The sequence below is a fragment of the Tamandua tetradactyla genome, chromosome 2 (assembly GCF_023851605.1).
Source record: "Tamandua tetradactyla isolate mTamTet1 chromosome 2, mTamTet1.pri, whole genome shotgun sequence".
Classification (NCBI taxonomy): Eukaryota; Metazoa; Chordata; class Mammalia; order Pilosa; family Myrmecophagidae; genus Tamandua; species Tamandua tetradactyla.
In genome coordinates this window covers 192,243,803-192,264,293 of record NC_135328.1, presented here as the reverse complement: position 1 = coordinate 192,264,293, position 20,491 = coordinate 192,243,803, and the positions used below count along the sequence as shown (strand labels likewise).

At 39.6% G+C, this 20,491-nt stretch overlaps 1 protein-coding gene across 8 annotated transcripts in view; it reads left to right on the top strand.

Annotated features, from left to right (window-relative positions):
- ZSCAN20 (zinc finger and SCAN domain containing 20) overlaps positions 1-20,491 on the top strand; it is a 61,459-nt gene that overhangs the window by 4,892 nt on the left and 36,076 nt on the right. The window lies entirely within an intron of this gene.

The window sequence follows — 20,491 nt, the reverse complement described above, 5'->3', positions numbered from 1 at the left end:
TTCTCCATTGAAGTGGGCCGCAGAGCCACAATCAGGGGTTGGGTTTGTAAATTCGCCTTTTGGCGGTCCCGGGATTCCTTTTCTGCCCTCTCTAGTTCATCACGAGTATTAAAAATTTTAAAGGCCAGGTTTACCAGGTCACAGATAGGGGCCTGAGGACCATCCTCAATTTTTCTAAGTTTACACCTTATATCTGGTGCCAATTGGGATATAAAGTGTGTGACTAAAACAGTTTTACCAGCCTCCGAGTTGGGATCTAGGTGGGTATATTGGGAGAGGGCTTCTGTGAGCTGGTGTAGAAAAGCAGCCGGGTTTTCATCAGGACCCTGGGTAATTTCCCTTAGCTTATGGAAGTTTACTACTTTATGTGAAGCTTTCTGCATGCCGGCTATGAGGCATATAAGCATTTTGTCCCATCTAGTCCACCCGTTCCTCCCCGCTGGAGTATCAACCTAATATTCCCACCCGGGCTCTTGGCCTGGCACTGCCTCAGCCCCTGCCAGCAAGTTGTGGTCAGTTATATGCACCTGGTTAGCATGAGCCCTGATTGCATTGAAAATGCAGTCCATTTCATCTGTAGTTAGGGAAGAAGAGCAGATTACAGGAATGTTATGCCAGGTTAGATTGTAGACATTAGATAGATACTGAAATTCCTTAGTATAGGCGATCGGGTGGCTGGAGAATGAACCTAGCTTTTCCTCAGTATTAGAGAGGTCAGCTAGGGAGAAAGGGGTGTGTACTCGAACTAACCCCTCAGGTCCCGCCACTTCCCATAGTGGACAGTAAAGAGTTCTTTGAGCAGGTATGAGAGCTTATAGGTGAGGAGGGCAAGGCTGTTGAGGACAGTGGGGGACTGGATGGAGATGGAAGGGGAGGATAAGATGACGGCTGGAACGCTGCCGGAGCAGGGGGAGGAAGAGGGGGGTAAGATGGCAGCTGGAGCACCGCCAGCGGAGAAGGAGGAAGAGAAAGGCAAGATGGCGGTGGAAGTGCCGCCTGCGCAGAGGGGAGAGAGGATATGCTACCCATACTGATGGGTCTCAAAGGAAAAAGGACTGGCCCAGGGGGTGTCGGCGTCCCAACACCCTGAGAGAGTCCTTGGAGCTCTTACGAGCGGGGGCTCGTCTCCCCAGGGGACGTCTCACCCTGGTTTGAGGCCTTTCAGGTCCTGGACCTGAATTTGGGAGGGAAATGAGAAGCGGGGCATCCCCACAGCTTTTCGAGTCCCGGGAAAGGGTATGAGGCTTGTGGGCGTCCCCGTTCACCTCAGGCCTCGGAAGAGAACCTGACGTGAATTCACGATTTTTGGAGAGTGATTAACGGACAGGCTCGCTCGGAACTGTGAGACCCGGCAGCAGGGCTAGGAGGAAGGGACTTACCCAATCTGTGGTGGATGCAGTGGCAGGCCGAAGGATCCCTTGTCGCTGGCTATGTGGAGGAAGGAGGAGAGAGGAAGCCAGGGCGCCTCTGGCCAGGCAGGCAGCACCCACGCTCCTCTCCCGGGTTTCCGGCACCAGATGAAAGGTTTAGGAGGCGAAAGGGTGAGAAAGAGGAAAGGTACACCAGGAAATTTAAAGTGGGGAGGGGGGTTTATTTCTGCGCTCCCGGGCAGAACTCACCGAACCCAAGATGGTGGGAGGTGAGTGCGCATGTGGGCTTCAGCGGGCAGCTTTTAAGGATGGAGGTCAGGTGACATCTGGAAGGGGCGGTTCATTAGTTCCGGAAGTCAGGTTGGGAGGGGTGACACAGCCTCTGCAGCTCCATTTGTAGTGCCTTTCCCCATTCCCCCGACCTAACACATAGTGTTTGTCAGTAAGCTAACCAGCACAGCTGGCTTTTCTGGGTTGAACTTTGTATGAAAGAGTTGGCTTATGTTTAGGGCCTCTGCTGCATGAAAAGAGTCAACTCACCCTCAGTGGGAGGGAAGTCTTGAGGGAATTAAGACAATTTAGTCAACAGTAGCATTATGGATATTTTCATCATATACTTACTTTGGGATAGACACATGGTAGATGGAAGTGACTGTATTATTTGAATTATGCTTTCTCTCTTTTCAGTCATTGTAGTAGTTGATTATGCTTAAGTTATAGGCCAGTGTAATGCAACTCAACATGAATAATACTTGCCTGGAGAGCTCAGTGAGATCATACATGTAAAGCACCCAGTATGGGGGCCTGGCATTTGGTGGGCACTCAGTAAGTGGGTACCATTTGAGGTTGCTGATCCTAATGGGGTTCCAGGATTCCTTGTACTCTCAGGTCTGAGGAACGCTCCTGTCCATTTTCCTTCTGTCAGCTATGTGAAGTCACCCTGCTGTTGGCTGACTGTTGACCCCTCTCTCTCTAATAGGCTGCTGTTCATATCTATCTAAGAGAGGAGTGGAAAAAGCTGTGGTGTTATATGGTCCCTGGGACTTTCTGATTTCTATTTGAAACTAACCTTTGGGACTTTCAGGTCTTTCTAGAAGAAAATACCCATTATCTGAGACTGTGAGTTTTGGCCCTGATATAACTGTTAATTGCCTATTTGTTCTCTCTGTGCAGAGCACATACCTCTTTACTTATTTATTGACCATCTCTCTGACTAGATTATAGCTTCTGTGAAGGTGGGGATTGTCTATCTTAGACACTGTTCGATCCCACTACAGGGCATATAATGGACACTCAGTAAATGACTGTTGAATTAGTCCTTGTGAGAGAGAGACACAAATGTGCTTGCACTAGTGCATCAGTAAGACTGTGTTTAAAAAAGAAATTTCATGAAAGGTTAATTCTTTAATATAAATGATGGCCCCTACATAGCCCATTAGAAATGTATACATATAATTGGTAAAATACATGTAACACAAGTCTCATTTTAACCATTTTTCAGTGTACAGTTCTGCGACATTACATACATTGGAAATGTTGTGCAACCTTTACCACTATTTAGTTCCAAAGCATTTTAATCTAAGAGAAATTTGTATCCAGTGAGCAATAGCTGTCTATTCACTTCCCCATAGCCTTTGGTAACCACTGTTCTGCCTGCTTTTTAAAATGTTTGATAGAATTCAGCAGTTAAGCCATCCATGCTACTTTGAACTTCTTTGTTGGGAGATTTTTGATTACTGATTCAATTTCTTTATTTGTTATTTAGATTTTCTATTTATTTTTGAGTCAATTAGGTAACTTGTGTATTTCTAGGAATCTGCCCATTTCATCTAGGTTATCTAATTTGTTGGCATATAATTGTTCATAGTAGTCTCTTATAATCCTCTTTATTTCTGTAAGGCCAGTAGTAATGTCTCCATTTTCATACCTGTTTTAGTTCTTTGTGTCTTCTCTCTCTGTCTCTCTTTTTTAAAAATTTTTATTAGTAAAGCCAATCAGCACACAACACGAACATTCTTTTTTTCATCACATAGTATATTCATCATCATGATCATTTCTTGGAACATTTGTATCAATTCAGAAAAAGAAAAAAAAAATCATACATACCATACCCCTTACTCCTCCCTTTCATTGATCACTAGCATTTCAATCTACTAAATTTATTTTAACATTTGTTCCCTGTATTATTTATTTTTAATCCATGTGTTTTACGCATCTGTCCATAAGGTAGATGAAAGAAGCATAAGACACAAGGTTTTCACAATCACACAGTGACGTTGCGAAAACTATGTCATTATACAATCATCTTCAAGAAACATGGCTGCTGGAACACAGCCCTACATGTTCATGCAGTTCCCTCCATCCTCTCTGTTATGCCTTAACTGAAAAGGTGGTATCTAGTGCATAAGAATAACCTCCAGGATAAGCTCTCAACTCTGTTTGGAATCTCTCAGCCATTGACATTTTATTTTGTCTCATTTCTCTCTTCTTCCTTTCAGTAGAGAAGGTTTTCTCAATCCCTTGGTGCTGAGTCCCAGCTCATTCTAGGATTTCTGTCCCACCTTGCCAAGGACGGTCCACACCCCTGGGGGTCATGTCCCACGTAGAGAGGGGGAGGGCAGTGAGTTTGCATGTCATGTTGGCTGAGAGGGAGGCCAACAAAAGAGGTTCTCTTGCGGGTGACTCTTAGGCCTAATTTTAAGTAGGCTTAGCCTATCCTTTGCAGGATTAAGTTTCATATGAACAAACCTCAAGATTGGGGGCTCAGCCTATTGTTGTCCCCACTGCTTGTGAGAATATCAGGAATTCTCCACATGGGGAAGTTGAATTTTCCCCCTTTCTCACCATTCCCCCAAGGGGACTTTGCAAATACTTCATTATTCACTGTTTAAATTGTCCTGGGATTTGTTGAGTCATCACTCTGGACAAACCTACAAGATCTCATGCCCTATTCAAGGTTCCATATACTTATGGTGTTCAATTAAGCTGTCCACATAAGTTATATTAGGAAATGTACTAGTCAAAATATAAGTTTTGTACCAAATAAATATTTTTTGCTTTAGTCTCACACATAAGTTAAAATTTTAAAATATTAATTACCATCTGTTTTCAACACCCTGCATAATTGAAATTCCTTTGTTCTTCCTCATGCAAAACATTTTTAAATTTGTACCTTTAGTCACTATCATTATACGCTCTAGGCATTCTTAGATTATACCATCTTAGACTTTATCATCTATCTTTAATTCTGATTTCATTTGTGCCCCCAGGCCTCCTCCCTCTATCATTCTCACATTCAGCTTCATTCAGTGTTCTAATATTACTGTATTACAGTTAGGTAGTATTGTGCTACACATGTCTGAATTTTTACAATCAGTCCCATTGCACAATCTGTATCCCTTCAGTTCCAATTACCCAATATCTACCCTATTTCTATCTCCTCATGATCTCTGTTCTTAACTGAAATTATCCCAGTTTATTCATTAATGTTAGTTCATATTGGTGAGACCAAACAGTATTTGTCCTTTTTGTTTCTAGCTAATCTCACTCAGCATAATATCCTTAAGGTCCATCCATGTTGTTACATACTTCATAACTTTATTCTGTCTTATGCTGCATAATACTCCATCGTATGTATATACCACAGCTTGTTTAGCCACTTGTCTGTTGATGGACATTTGGGCTGTTTCCATCTCTTGGCAATTATAAATAATGCTGCTATAAACATTGGTGTGCAATTGTCCGTTTGTGTCTTTGCCCTCATGTCCTCTGAGTAGATACCTAGCAATTGTATTGCCGGATCATATGGAAATTCTATACTTAGCTTCCTGAGGACCCACCAAACTGCCTTCCACAGCCATTGTACCAATTGATGTTCCCACCAACAGTGGATAAGTGTGCCTCTTTCTTCACATCCTCTCTAGCACTTGCTGTTTTCTGTTTTATTGATAATGGCCATTCTGGTGGGTGTGAGATGATATCTCATTGTGATTTTGATTTGCATTTCCTTAATAGCCAGGGAAGTTGAGCATCTTTTCATGCGCCTTTTGGTCATTTGTATTTGCTCTTCTGAGAAGTGTCTATTCAAGTCTTTTGCCCATTTTGTAATTGAGTTTTCTGTCTTTTTGTTGTTGAGTTGAACAATCTCTTTATATATTCTGGATACTATACCTCTATCTGATATATTGTTTCCAAATATTGTCTCCCATTGTTTAGGCTGTCTTTTTACTTTCTTGATGAAGTTCTTTGGTGCACTAAAGTGTTTAATTTTGAAGAGTTCCCATTTCTTTCTTCAGTGCTCGTGCTTTGGGTGTAAGGTCTTGGAAACTGCCTCCTAGAATAAGATTTATAAGATATTTTCCTACATTTTCTTCTAACAGTTTTATGGTCTTAGGTCTAATGTTTAGGTCTTTGTTCCATTTTGAGTTAATTTTTGTATAGAATGTGAGATACGGGTCCACTTCCATTCTTTTGCATGTGGATATCCAGTTCTCTAGGCACCATTTATTGAAGAGACTATTCTGTCCCAGGTGAGTTGGCTTGACTGCCTTATCAAAGATCAATTGTCCAGGAATGAGAGGGTCTATATCTGAACACTCTATTCTATTCCATTGGTCAGTACATCTATCTTTATGCCAGTACCATGCTGTTTTGACCACTGTAGCTTCATAACATGCCTTAAAGTCAGGTAGTGTGAGACCTCTGACTTCATTTTTTTCCCTCAGGATACTTTTAGCTATTCGGGGCACCCTGCCCTTCTAGATAAATTTGGTTATTGGTTTTTCTGTTTCTGAAAAGTAAGTTGTTGGGATTTTGATTGGTATTGCATTGAATCAGTAAATCAATTTAGGTAGAATTGACATCTTAACTATATTTGGTCTTCCAATCCATGAACACAGTATGCCCTTCCATCTATTCAGGTCTTCTGTGATTTCTTTTAACAATTTCTTATAGTTTTTTTTAGTATAGGTCTTTTGTCTCTTTAGTTAAATTTATTCCTAAATATTTTATTCTTTTGGTTGCAGTTGTAAATTGAACTCTTTACTTGATTTCCCCCTCAGATTGTTCATTACCAGTGTATAGAAACACTACAGATTTTTGAGTGTTGATCTTGTAACCTGCCACTTTACTGTACTCATTTATTAGCTCTAGGAGTTTTGCTGTGGATTTTTTGGGGTTTTCAACATGTGGTATCTTATCATCTGCAAACAGTTAGAGTTTAACTTCTTCCTTTACAATTTTGATGCCTTATATTTCTTTTTCTTGTCTAATTGCTCTGGCTAGACCTTCCAACACAATGTTGAATAACAGTAGTGATAGTGGACATCCTTGTCTTGTTCCTGATCTTAGGGGCAATGTTTCCAGTTTTTCCCCATTGAGGATGATGTTAGCTGTGGGTTTTTCATATATTCCCTTTATCATTTTGAGGAAGTTCCCTTCTATTCCTATCCTTTGAAGTGTTTTCAACAGGAAAGGATGTTGAATTTTGTCAGATGCCTTTTCTGCATCAATCGAGATGATCATGTGGTTTTCTGCTTTGATTTGTTGATATGGTGTATTACAGTAATTGATTTTCTTATGTTGAACCATCCTTGCATACCTGGGATGAATCCTACTTGGTCATGATTTATAATTCTTTTAATGTGTTGCTGGATTCGATTTGCTAGAATTTTGTTGAGAATTTTTGCATCTACATTCATTAGAGAGATTGGTCTGTAGTTTTCTTTCTTTGTAATATCTTTCTCTGGCTTTGGTCTGAGGGTGATGTTGGCTTTGTAGAATGAGTTAGGTCGCTTTGCCTCCTCTTCAATTGTCTTGAAAAGTTTGAGCAGGATTGGTACTAATTTTTTCTGGAATGTTTGGTAGAATTCACATGTGAAGCCGCCTGGTCCTAGACTTTTCTTTTTGGAGGGTTTTTTTTTTTTTTTTTACATGGGCAGGCACCGGGAATCGAACCCGGGTTCTCGGGCATGGCAGGCAAATGGCAGGCAAGCACTCTTACCTGCTGAGCCACCATGGCCCACCCTTTGGGGAGCTTCTTAATGACTGATTCAATTTCTTTACTTGTGATTGGTTTGTTGAGGTCATCTGTTTCTTCTTAAGTCAATGTTGGTTGTTCCTGCCTTTCTAGGAAGTTGTCCATTTCATCTTCATTGTTGAGTGTATTATCATAAAGTTGTTCATAGTATCCTCTTATTACTTCCTTTATTTCTGTGAGGTCATTGGTTATGTCTCCTCTTCCATTTCTAATTTTATTTATTTCCATCCTCTCTCTTCTTCTTTTTGTCAACCTTGCTAAGGGTCAATTAATCTTACTGTTTTTCTCACAGAACCAACCTCTGGTTTTGTTGATTTTCTCAATTGTTTTCAGTTTCATTTATTTCTGCTCTAACCTTCATTATTTCTTTCCTTTTGCTTGGTTTGAAGTTAATTTGCTGTTCTTTCTCTAGTTCTTCTAAGTGGACAGTTAATTCCTTGATTTTTGCTCTTTCTTCCTTTTTGATACAGGCATTTAGGGCAATAAATTTCCCTCTTAGCACTGCCTTTGCTGCATCCCATAAATTTTAATATGTTATATTTTCATTTTCATTTGCCTTGAGATATTTACTGATTTGTCTTGCAATTCCTTCCTTAACCCACTGGTTGTTTAAGAGTGTATTGTTGAGCCTCCACGTATTTGTGAATTTTCTTGCACTCTGCCTGTTGTTGATTTCCAACTTCATTTCTTTATGATCTGAGAAAGTGTTGTGTATGATTTCAATCTTTTTAAATTTGTTAAGACTTGCTTTGTGACACAGAATATGGTCTATCCTTGAGAGTGATTCTTGAGCACTTGAGAAAAAGGTATGTCCTTCTGTTGTGGGGTGTAATAGTCTAGAAATGTCTGTTAAGTGTACCTCATTTATTGTATTATTGAAATTCTCTGTTTCTTTATTGATCCTCTGTCTAGATATTCTGTTCGTTGATGAGAGTGGGGAATTGAAGTCTCCAACTATTATGGTAGATGTATCTGTTTCTCTTTTCAGTGTTTGCCTCATTTGTTTTGAACACTCTGGCTTGGTGCATAAATATTTATGATTGTTATGTCTTCTTGTTGAATTTTTCCTTTTATTAATACATAGTGTCTTTCTTTGTCTCTTTTAATAGTTTTACCTTTGAAGTCTAATTTGTTAGATATTAGTATAGCTACTCCTGCTCTTTTCTGATTGTTATTTACATGAAATATCTTTTCCCAGCCTTTCACTTTCAACCCATGTTTATCCTTGCGTTTAAAATGCATTTCCTGTAGACAGCATGTAGATTGGTCCTGTTTTTTATTCCATTATGCCAGTCTTTGTCTTTTGGTTGGGGAGTTTAATCCATTAACATTTAGTATTATTACTGTATGGGTCAGTATTTTCTTTTACCATTTTGCCTTTTGGATTTTATATGTCATAAGTACTTTTCCTTCTTTTTACCTTTACTGATAGTCTTCATTTCTACACTCTTCTCCACACCTCTCTCTCCTGTCTTTTCACATCTGTCTCTAGTGCTCCCTTCAGTATTTCTTGCAGAGCTGGTCTCTTGGTCACAAATTCTCTCAGTGATTTTTTGCTGAAAATGTTTTAATTTCCGCCTCATTTTTGAAGGACAATTTTGCTGGATATAGAATTCTTGGTTGGCAGTTTTTCTGTTTTAGTAATTTAAATATATCATCCCACTGTCTTCTCGCCTCCATGGTTTCTGTTGAGAAATGTGTGCATAGTCTTATTGGGCTTCCCTTGTATGTGATGGATTACTTTTCTCTTACCGCTTTCAAGATTTCCTCCATAAGTTTTTTTTTTCCATTGTTCATTGTTTATTTGGTGTTTTAGATAGTATGAACCTTGGATAGTTGGTTGCATTGTTTATAGTTAGACATTGTTTTTTTTTACATTACATGGAAGTGTACACAACTTTAATACATTTGGTACAGAAAATAAGATCCTTTAGAACAGTTATGCACAAGACATGCTATGTTGGATTTACACATTGGAGTCCAGGATGTGATTAATTGGGGGAAAGAAGTTGGACTAGGCATGTTGGATATATAACAAACAGTAATCATGAATTCTTCTGGTTTGAAAGGCAACTGCAGCATGTGCAACATTTGTACTGGTGCCTCAGAGGTGAACTATTTTAAACTAACCAGTTTGGAAGTACCCAAGATAAGTATCATCTCCGACATCAGGATATAGCTGTAAGGTTTTATGAACCATTCTTATTTCTAACTTTAAGAATTCATGTTTTCCTTAGGTCATCTTAATAGTACTGCTTTAATCAAAGATCAGATAAAAAGGACACATGCACAACCCCCAACTAAAATCCCGTTGTAACCTAGACAGTGAAGTAGTACAGCATCACAAGACTTTAAAATTGCAGCTCTTTTTGGATCCCCCAAAGTGTATCTGCACTCTTCTTCAATCGGGCCTCTTCTTCAGGAGTCAGAGTCACCCTGACAACATCTGAGATTCCATTCTGTCCCAAGATGCAAGGAGCACCAAGGAAGACATCATCTTTTATTCCATAGAGACCCTTAATCATCGTAGAGACTGGATGTACCCACCTAAGAACCTCCATTTCAAAATGGAACCTCCATTTCAAAATGGAGAAGAACCTCCATTTTTCTCCTCCTTTTTCCTTCTTTTCTCCTTTTGGGACACCACAACATGTGTATTTGTGTGCTTCATCTTGTCATTCCATTCCCTGAGTCCCAGCTCATATTTTTCTATTCGTTTTATATTTTCTTTTCCTTTTCAGATTTCAGATGTCCTGTCCTCCAGTTCACTAATCCTATCTTCTACCTCTTGAAACCTAACATTGTAGGTTTCCATTGTTTTCTTCATCTCTTCTACTGTGCCTTTCATTCCCATGAGTTGTGAGATTTGTTTTTTTCAGACTTTTGATTTCTTCTTCTTGTTCATTCCTTGCCTTCTTTATATCCTCCTTCAATTCACTGATTTGATTTTTGATTAGGTTTTCCATATCTGTTCGAACATTCTGAATTAAGTGTTTCAGCTCCTGTATCTCATTTGAATTGTTGGTTTGTTCCTTTCACTGGGCCATATTTTCAATTTTTGCATATGATTCGTTATTTTTTGCTGATGTCTAGGCATGTAATTACCTTAATAAGTTTATTCTGGAGATTGTTTTCACTTTTTTTACCTAGGATTTTCTTGCTGAATGACTTTGTTGTCTGTCTGTTCTTTGACATTCAGTTCAGCTTATTCCGGGCCTCTGGCTTAGGTTTTGTTTAGCAGATCAGAATTTTTCAGTTCTTGTTTTCTTATTTCTTGCTCTGTCTGTATGGTGCCTTTGTCTCCTCCCTTAGGAGGGTCTACTTAGGTATTATAGACCCCACACAGATTTTTTTAGACCAAACTGGCTTCCTGTGAGGAGGAAAGAGTCACCTGCATCAGTTTTCCCTGAGAGTGAGACCCAGCAGATTGAAAGGCTTTCCTGTGAAGCCTCTGGGCTCTTCATTTTTCCTGTCCTGACTATTATGTGGCACTTGTCTGCCTTCAGGTCCCACCAGCATAAGGTGATGCAGTACCTTTAACTTCAGCAGACTTTCCCTGCTGCGGGTGTAGTGGAGACAGAGGAAGGTTTGTAGTCTGGTTTTAATTGCTTCACTTTTCCTGATCCTGTGGTCTGAACTCCTTGAGGTAGGGATTCCACCTGAGCTGGGCCCCACCCCTCTCCTGGGGAAGGCCCAGGCTCCAGACAAACACTCAAACAAGCTCAATTGTGCCTGTGCCTGGGGCAGTGGAGCCCGAGAAGCCTTGCAGCTGTATCCAAACAGCAGTGAAGCTGTAGAAACACAGCCACCAAAATGAAGGAGAAAAATCCTTTCAGAGCAGGACCCCCATTCCTCGGGTTTGCCAATTAAGAGCTTCAGTTGGTACGTTGCTCTGTGTTTTTCCAGGTCCTATGTGCCCCTTCCTTTCCTTCAGGGTCCAGACCTTTTCAAATTCAATCAAAACCTTTTTTATCTTTTTCTTTTTCCATCAATCCTGTCCCCTCTCTGCCGGGGCAAAAACCAGCGATCTCCGCTTTTACTCAAGGTTCAGCTGAGCTGGGGGCCTATTTTTAGTACTCAGAATTTGCTAATTAATTCCACAATTGGAGTTTAGTTGCGTTCAGCCCCTGCTGCTGGTAAACTCACTTTCCTTTCCCCTCTGGGAATCAGCATGTGGCGGAGGGTGCTGGCTACCGCAGCTTGGGGAACTCACAGTTTCTGGTTGGGCTCGCAGCTGGCCCAGACTTGGGGTATGGTGTGTGTCTGGTCACTGACATGGCCCCAGCAGTTTTTCTGTACTGTTCCTGGCTATTTGTTAGCTGTTCTAGAGGACGAACTAAATCCCACACCTCACTAAGCCGCCATCTTGGCCTGCTGTCCTCTCTCTTTTTTCCTTACCCGACTGGCTTAAGTTTTGTTGATTTTTTTTTAATTTTTGGTTTTATTGATGTTTAAAATTATTTTTCTGTTCTGTATTTCATTAATCTCCACTCTAACCTTCACTATTTCCTTCCTTCTGCTGCTTTTGGGCTTAGTTTGCTTTTCTTGTTCTAGTTCCTGTATGTATAAAGCTAGATTATTGACTACAAATTTTTTAAAATGTAGGCATTTACAGCTTAAATTTCCCTTTCAACACTGATTCTAGTGCATCCTGTAAATGTTGGTATGCTGTGTTTTCATTTTTGTTTGTCTCTATATTCTAGTTTCCCTTGAGATTTCTCATTTGACTCATTGGTTGTTTAAGTGTTGTTCTAGTTTGCCAGCTGCTGGAATGCTATATACCGGAAAGAGAATGACTTTTAAAAAGGGGGAATTTAATAAGTTGCTAGTTAGCAGTTTTTTGGCCCCAACATGCCAGAAGCTGTTTACCTTGGAGACCTGCTGTGGATGTGTGTATGGACTGGAGCAAGATTTACATCCTCTCCCCTGGATTTTCAAGGGCCAGCGACAGCACACCAAATGCCTCTGGAACCGCAATGCTTTCCAAGGCACGGGCCCTCTCTTGGGGTGAACCCATTCCAAGGTACCCTGCCCTTCACAAAGAAAAGAGAACTCTCCCCGGGGCTCCTGCTTGTTTCTCCTAGATTGGTTGTGTTACCACAGTGGACACCTCATGTCGTCCGTCTCAGCCACTCTGGATTTGGGGATCTGAACCCAACTCCCTTTCGATTGGCTGAGGGCAATGGGAGCCATCACCCGTCCTTTTGGAATGGCGCTCACCCATCTCTCAGGACCCACTGACCCAGTTCAACTGCTGTTCACATGGAACCATTCTCCATGTTGTGGAAATGTCCCAATTAAAGCACGCCTATAGAAATGTCCAATCTAAGGCATCCAGGGAGAGATACCTTGGTTCAAGAAGGCTGATGAAGTTCATGGTTTCTCTCTCATCTAGATGGGCACATTCTGAACACAGCATCATCTGCTAGCTTCTTCTCCTGGCTTCCTGTTTCATGAAGCTCCCTGGGAGGCATTTTCCTTCTTCACCTTCAAAGGTCGCTGGCTGGTGGACTCTGCTTCTCGTGGCTATGTTGTTCTGCCCTGCTCTCTCTGAATCTCTCATTCTCCAAAATGATTCCTCTTTTATAGGACTCCAGAAACTTATCAAGACCCACCCAAACAGATGGAGACATGTTGTCACCTAATCCAGCTTAACAGCCACTCTTGATTAAATCACATCTCCAGGGAGATGATCTGATTACCGTTTCAAACATACAGTCTTGAAATAGGGATTATTCTGTCTTTATGAAATGGGATTTAGATTGAAACATGGCTTTTCTAGGGGACATACATCTTTTCAAACCACAGTCATGGTGTATAATTCTTCTAATATGCTGCTGTATTCGATTTGTAAAAATTTTGTTGAGGGTTTTTGCATCTGTATTTATTAGAGAGATGTGTCTGTAATTTTCTTTTCCTGTAGTATTTTTGTTTGGCTTTGGTATGAGGGTGATGTTGGCTTCATAGAATGAGTTAGATAGCCTTCCCTCCTCTTCAATTGTTTTGAAGAGTTTGAGCAGGATTGGTACTAATTCTTTCTTGCATGTTTGGTAGAATTCACATGTGAAGCCATCTGGCCCTGGACTTTTCTTTTTTGGGAGCTTCTTGATGACTGATTGAATTTCTTTACTTGTGATTGGTTTGTTGAGATTGTCTGTTTCTTCTTGAGTCAGTGTTGGTTGTTCATGCCTTTCTAGGAAATTGTCCATTTCATCTACATTGTCTAGTTTATTAGCATAAAGTTGTTCATAGTATCCCCTCATTACCTCCTTTATTTCTGCAGGGTCAGTGGTTATGTCCTCTCTTCTATTTCTAATTTTATTTATTTGCATCCTCTCTCTGTGTCTTTATATTTTGTCACCCTTGCTAAGGGTCCATCCGTTTTATCGATTTTCTCAAAGAACCAACTTCTGGTTTCGTTGATTCTCGTGATTGTTTTCATGTTTTCGATTTCATTTATTTCTGCTCTAATCATCGTTATTTCTTTCCTTTTGCTTGCTTGCTTTGGGGTTAGTTTGCTGTTCTTTCTCTAGTTCTTCCAAGTGAACAGTTAATTCCTCGATTTTTGCTCTTTCTTCTTTTATGATATAGGCATTTAAGGCAATAAATTTTCCTCTTAGGACTACCTTTGCTGCATCCCATAAATTTTGATATGTTATGTTTTCATTTTCATTTGCCTTGAGCTATTCACTGATTTCTCTTGTAATTTCTTCCTTGACCCCACTGGTTGTTTAAGAGTGTGTTGTTTATAATTGTAAAGTCCCCTTGCGGGTATGGTGAGAAATGGGGAAAATTCAACTTCCCTATTTGGAGAATTTTTGATATTCTTGCAAGCAGTGGGGACAACCAAATCAATAGACTGAGCCCTCAGTCTTGGAGTTTGTTCGTATGAAACTTATCCCCACAAAGGATAGGCTCAGCCTACTTAAAATTAGGCCTAAGAGTCACTCCCACAAAACCTCTTTTGTTGCTCAGTTGTGGCCTGTCTTTCAGCCAACATGGCAAGCAAAGTCACTGCCTCTCCTCCTCCACATGGGACACGTGCCAGGGTTGTAAACCTCCCTGGCAATGTGGGACAGAAATCCTAGAATGAGCTGAGACTCAGCATCAAGGATTGAGAAAACCTTCTTGACTGAAAGGGGAAAGAGAGAAAATGAGACAAAATAAGGTGTCAGTGCTGAGAGATTTCGAACACAGTCGAGAGGTTATCCTGGAGGTTATTCTTACATATTATATAGATATCTTGATTTTAGTTTAAGGTTTATTAGAGAGGCTAACAGGAAGTACCTGAGACTGTAGAGCTGTGTTACAGTAGCCATATTTCTTAAAGATGATTGTATAATGATCAATCTGGATCAGTTCTGTTTGGGGTATGCTGTACTTCTTGGGTCTGTAATTTAAGTCTTTCATCAAAGTTGGGAAGTTTTCAGTGATAATTTCCTCCATTAGTTATTTCCTTCTTTTCCCTTCTCTTCTCCTTCTGGGACTCCCACAACATGTATATTTGTGCGCTTCATATTGTTATTCAATTCCCTGAGTCCCTGGTCATATTTTTCCTTTCTTTTCCCTATATTTTCTTTTGCTTTTTGGATTTCAGATGTCCCATCCTCCAGTTCACTAATCCTATCTTCTACCTCTAGAAATCTAACATTGTAGATTTCCATTTTTTTTCATCACTTCTGCTGTGCCTTTCATTGCCATAACTTTTGTGATTTGTTTTTGAGACTTTAGATTTCTATTTTTCATTTGTCCCTTGCCTTCTTTGATTTGGTTTTTGATGAGATTTTCCATAAAACGTCTTGTTGAACATCCTGAATTAATTGTTTCAACTCCTGAATTGAACAAATTTAATTCATTTGAATTGTTGGTTTGTTCCTTTGTCTGGTCCATATTTTCAGTTTTCCTAGTATGATTCATTATTTTTTGCTAGACATTCAGTTTCCTTAATTAGTTTATTTTGGAGATTGTTTTCACTTTTTTACCCAGGATTTTCTTGCTGGATGACTTTGTTTTGTATCTGTTCTTTGACATTCAGTTCAGCTTATTCTAGATCTCTAGCTTAGGTTTTGTTTAAGAGATAAGAATTTTTCAGTACTTGTTTTCTTGTTTCTTGCCCTACATGTATGATGCCTTTTTTTTTCCCTTAGGAGGGTCTGCTTAGGTATTATAGACCTCAGTCAGACTTTCCCAGACCAGACTGGTCTCCTCTGAGGAGTAAAGAGTCACCTGTGTCAGTTTTCTCTGAGGATGAGACCCAGCAGCTTGAAAGACTTTCTTTGAAGCCTCTGAACTGTGTTTTTCCTATCTTCCCCAGTCTGCTTTCGGTTCCTACCAGCATAAAGTGATGTGGTACCTTTAACTTCAGCAGACTCTTCCTGCAGGGGGCATGGTTGAGACAGAGGAGAGGTTGTATGGTGGCTTTAATTGCTTCAGTTTCCCAGTCCCTGGGGTGTGAGTTCCTTGAAGAAGGCATTCCACCTGGGCTGGGCCCCACCCCTCTCCTGGGGAAGGCAAAGCCTCTATGGAATTACTTCCTTTTACCTGACTAGCCTCTTTGTCTCTCAGACAAGCTTAATTCTGCCCTTGCCTGGGGAAAATTGGAGCCTGAGAAGCCTTGCAATTGTATGTAAAGAGCAGCCAAGCCATAGAAACAGCCACAAAAAAGAAAAGAAAAAAAAATCCTTTTTAGAGCTGGATCCCCATTCTTCAGGTTTGCTAATCGAGAGCTTAAGTTGGTACGGTTGCTCTGTGTATCTCCAGGTCCTCTGTGCCCCCTCCTTTCCTTCTGGACCCAGACCTTTTCAAGTATTTTGTGTTATCTGATCCGAAAAAACTTCTTTGTTTTTTCTTTTTCCGTCTGCACTTGGGCAAAAACCAGCAACCTAAGCTTTCATTCGAGCCTCACCTGAGCTGGGCTTGTTTTTCCTAGTCAGAATTTGTTAATTCGTTCCATAATTGGAGCTTGATTGCTCTCAGCCTCTTACTGTTAGTCAAGTCTCTTTCCTTTCCTTCTGGGAAGCAGTCTGTGGGGGAGTAGTGCTGGCCTCCATGGCTTATGGACTCACAGTTCTGGGTGGGATCATAGCTAGTCCAGCTGGTCCAGACTGGTGTTTACTGTGTGTCCAGTCACTAATGTGGCACCAGCAGTTGTTCTGTATTATTCCTGGCTATTTACTAGCTTCTTTGGAGGACGAACTAAATTCCACACCTCACTAAGCCATCATCTTGGACCCTCCTGCATAGGCTATCTTTTTCCATCCTTTTAAACTTTGAACCTCTTTCTGTTTTTCTATGTTAAGTGAATTCCTTATAGACAGTATATATATATATATATATATATGAATCATGTTTTTTTCATATAAAATGCCAATCTCTATGTTTTAATATGAGAGTTTTATCTGTTTACATTTAGGGTAATAAGTGATAAAGGATTTACTTGTGCCATTTACTTATTTGCTTCTGTATGTCTTGTATGTTTTTGTTACTCAGTTACTCTATTAATGTTCTTTTTTTGTATTTCAGTATTTTTGGTATACCTTTTGATTCCCTTCTTGCCTTTTCACTTATTTTTTTAGTTATTTTCTTAGTAGTTACCTTTGTGGTTACAATTATCTTAAACTAATAACCTTGTTTGGATAATACCAAATTAGTTTCAGTAGTATACAAGTGATCTATACCTGTACTTCCCACTTTATAATGGTATTGGCTCAGATTACACCTTTATACATTGTATGCCCATTAACATGAATTTAATTATTGCTTTTATTGATTTACAACTTGAATCATATATAGATTAAAAAGTTACAAACCAGAAGTACAGTATTATAGGATTTTATATTCAGTTATGTAGTTACCTTTGCCACTGTCCTTCATCTTTATGGTTTTAGGTTATTCTCTAGTTTCCTTTTACTTCAGCCTCAAGGACTTCCTTTAGCAATTCCTGTAAGGCAGATTTTCTGGTAATGAACTTCAGCTTTTGTTTATCTGAAAATGCTTTCATTTCTCCTTCATTCTTGAAGGATAGTTTTGCTGGATATAAAATTTTTGGGTAACAGGTTTTTTTCTTTAAGGACTTTGATTAACTATGTCATTCCACTGCCTTCTTGTCTCCATAGTTTCTGATGAGAAAGTAGCTGTTAATCTTGAGAATCTCTTTCATGTGACAAGTTGCTTCTCTTTTGCTGCTTTCAAAATTCTCTCTGTCTCTGGATTTGACATTTTCATTATAATTTGTCTTGGTGTGGATATCTTTGAGATTACCTAGTTTAGAGTTTGTTGAGGTTCCTAGATGTGTATATTCGTGTTTTTCATTAGATTTGGGAGGTTTTTGGCCCTTATTTCTTCAGATACTTTTTCTGCTCATTACTCTCTTTTCCTTCGAGAACTCTAATCAGTGATGTGTGTGTTGATATGCTTGAAGATGTGCTACAGGTACCTCAGGCTCTTTTCATTTTTATTCATTCTTTTTTATTTCTGCTCCTCACACTGGATGATTTAAGTTGTTTTGTCTTCAAGTTGCTAGTCTTTTCTTCTGCCTCTTCATATCTGTTCTTTAATCCTTCTAGTGAGTTTTTCATTTTTCATTTCAGTTATTTGACCTTTCAGCTCCAGAATTTCTTTTTAGTTATTTATAATTTCTGTCTATTTTGTTCAGACATTGATTTCCTAATTTTTCATTCTTTGTCCATGGTTTCCTTTAGCTCATTAAACATATTTAATATTTCTGATTAATGTCTTTGACTAATACTTCCTGTGTGTGAGCTTCCTCAGGTATGCTTTCTGTTAAATTCTTTTTTTCTTGGAATGGGTCATAATTTCTTGTTTCTTTGTATTTCTATAATTTTTTGTTGAGAACTGGGCATTCTGAATATTACGTTGTTGTAACTCTGGAACCCTAATTCTTCTCTTCTGTGATTGTTGTTTTTTCTGCTTGTTAATCACTTAGACCACCAGTTTGTGAACTTTTCACACTTTTTAAGCTCCCAAACAGGGAAAGGAAAGAGGAAGAAGAAAGAAAAAGAGTTCTGTCTCTTTAAGACTCTCTTCCACTTCTGGCTATTGGGTTGAAACAATTTCTGGCCTTCCTGTTAGGCCCTCAGGTGCTCAAAAGCAATCATCAGGCTGCATGCCCTTATAGTTTGGAGACAAGGTCCTTATTGCCCAAACTAGCATCAGTATGCCACACCAGGACTTAGGTAGTAGTCCCCACATATTCCTGCCATGCAGTTGGGGGATGAAGGATGGTAGTCACTGCATAGATGGTAGAATTCACTAATCTTTACCACAAACCACTGACCTCTTCATCCATCTCTTCCCTAGATTCTGCATCTCTTTCCCTAGACTTCAGAGTTTTAAAGTAGTTGATTCAGACAGGTCCTAAAATAGTTCAGGAGTTGTTGTTGTAGAAGGACCAATTCCTGAAGGTTCCTATTCTCCCATCTTCCCTCAATCTTCTCTCCCCACTAAACTGTTTTTTTTCACTTTTTTAAATTGTTTACTATAACATATATATAAAGCAAAGAAAGAAAAAAACTATGGTTTTCAGAGGACTCTTCAGCAGGTAGTTATAGGACAGATTCCAGAGTTCGTCCTGGGCTACCATACCATTATTTCAGATTTTTCCTTCTAGCTGCTCCAGAACATTGGAAACTAGAAGGAATAAATACTTTTTTATCATTGCAATCGACTTTTCTTCTTCTTTTTTAAAATTTTTTTTTAATTTTTTTGTGAAAAACAATATATATATACAAAAAGCAATAAATTTCAAAGCACAGTGCAACTTTTAGTTGTAGAACAGATTTTATAGTTTGGTATCCCCATGAAACTTTTGATATACTATATTTACAGTAGTATAGGATAAGACCTTTGTTAAAGGTATGTACCATTAGCTTTGGGAATACAGTCTGGGGAGGCAGTTCTTGGGAAGTAGGTGTGTCATGTGGTACATGACCAGAGCTTGTCAAGGAACTCTCAAGAGAGGTGTCATTTGGGCTGCTAACTGAAGAATAACTAGGAAGTTACCAGGTAGTCATAAGTTATATTTCCAGCCAATTCCTATGTATGTAGTGGTCTTTAGAACAAGCCTTTACTTTTGATCACCCTTGCTTTGCTTCCTGACAGTCCAGCCAGATGGCCTAAAATTCAAAGTACCACCCTCCCTCCATTCTCAATTCAGCTGTGTTATTCCCACTTAAAATAAGCTGATAGCTTGCTTTGGCTAACTTTTTTTTTTTTTTTATATTACCTAGATTTGTTGGGAGTGACACAAAGAGATAATTTTTTTTTTTTTTTTGGATAGCCCAGCTTGGGTATCATCAGGGTCTTCATTGTGCAAAGGAGGCAGGCCCATATGTTCACTCAATAAGCATTTATGAAGAAACTCCTGTGTTTAGTGCACCATGTTTATTGCTGAGGAGTGATAATAAGAGGATAATCCTCTAAGACCCCCACATTGAATTCATCACCAAGCTGTGCCCAGTAGCCTTCAAAACACTTATATCCCTAATGCCAACACTTCAGTCCAATTATCAAGATAATTCCCTGGACTGAGGTATTGGCATTAGGAATATAGGTTTTGGAGAAGGATGATGACCAGGTTTCTGGCATGGGTAACCTGATGGAAGGTAGTACTTTCACTGAATGGGGAATGCCAAAGAAGGACAGATTTGTAGGAAAACTGATGAATTTAGGTTTTGACCTAGTGGGTTTGAGGTACCTACCTAAAGATTATTCATTGTCCTGTAGATGGTTGGATATGGCAGTCTGGAGGTCAGGAGTTAGGTTCTAGCTGGAGTTTTAGAGTCATTAGCATAGAGATGTTGGAAAAAGCCAGTGGGTGGGATGACCAAGGGTAGTGTAGAGTGAGAGAGGAATTTTGCCAACAACACACACTGAGAGCAAAACCAAGCTTTAAGGGTTAGGAAGAAAGGCCTTATGGAGAGGGTGACATTTGGAACCCAATTTGAGGGCAGGTTAAACTTTGGACATGTCTAGAAGGGAGGAAGGCTACTTGTAGCCAGTGTGTAGAGGCCTCAGATGTTAGGCTAAGGTGTTTAGGAATGTCCCCAGATGATTTAATACTGTA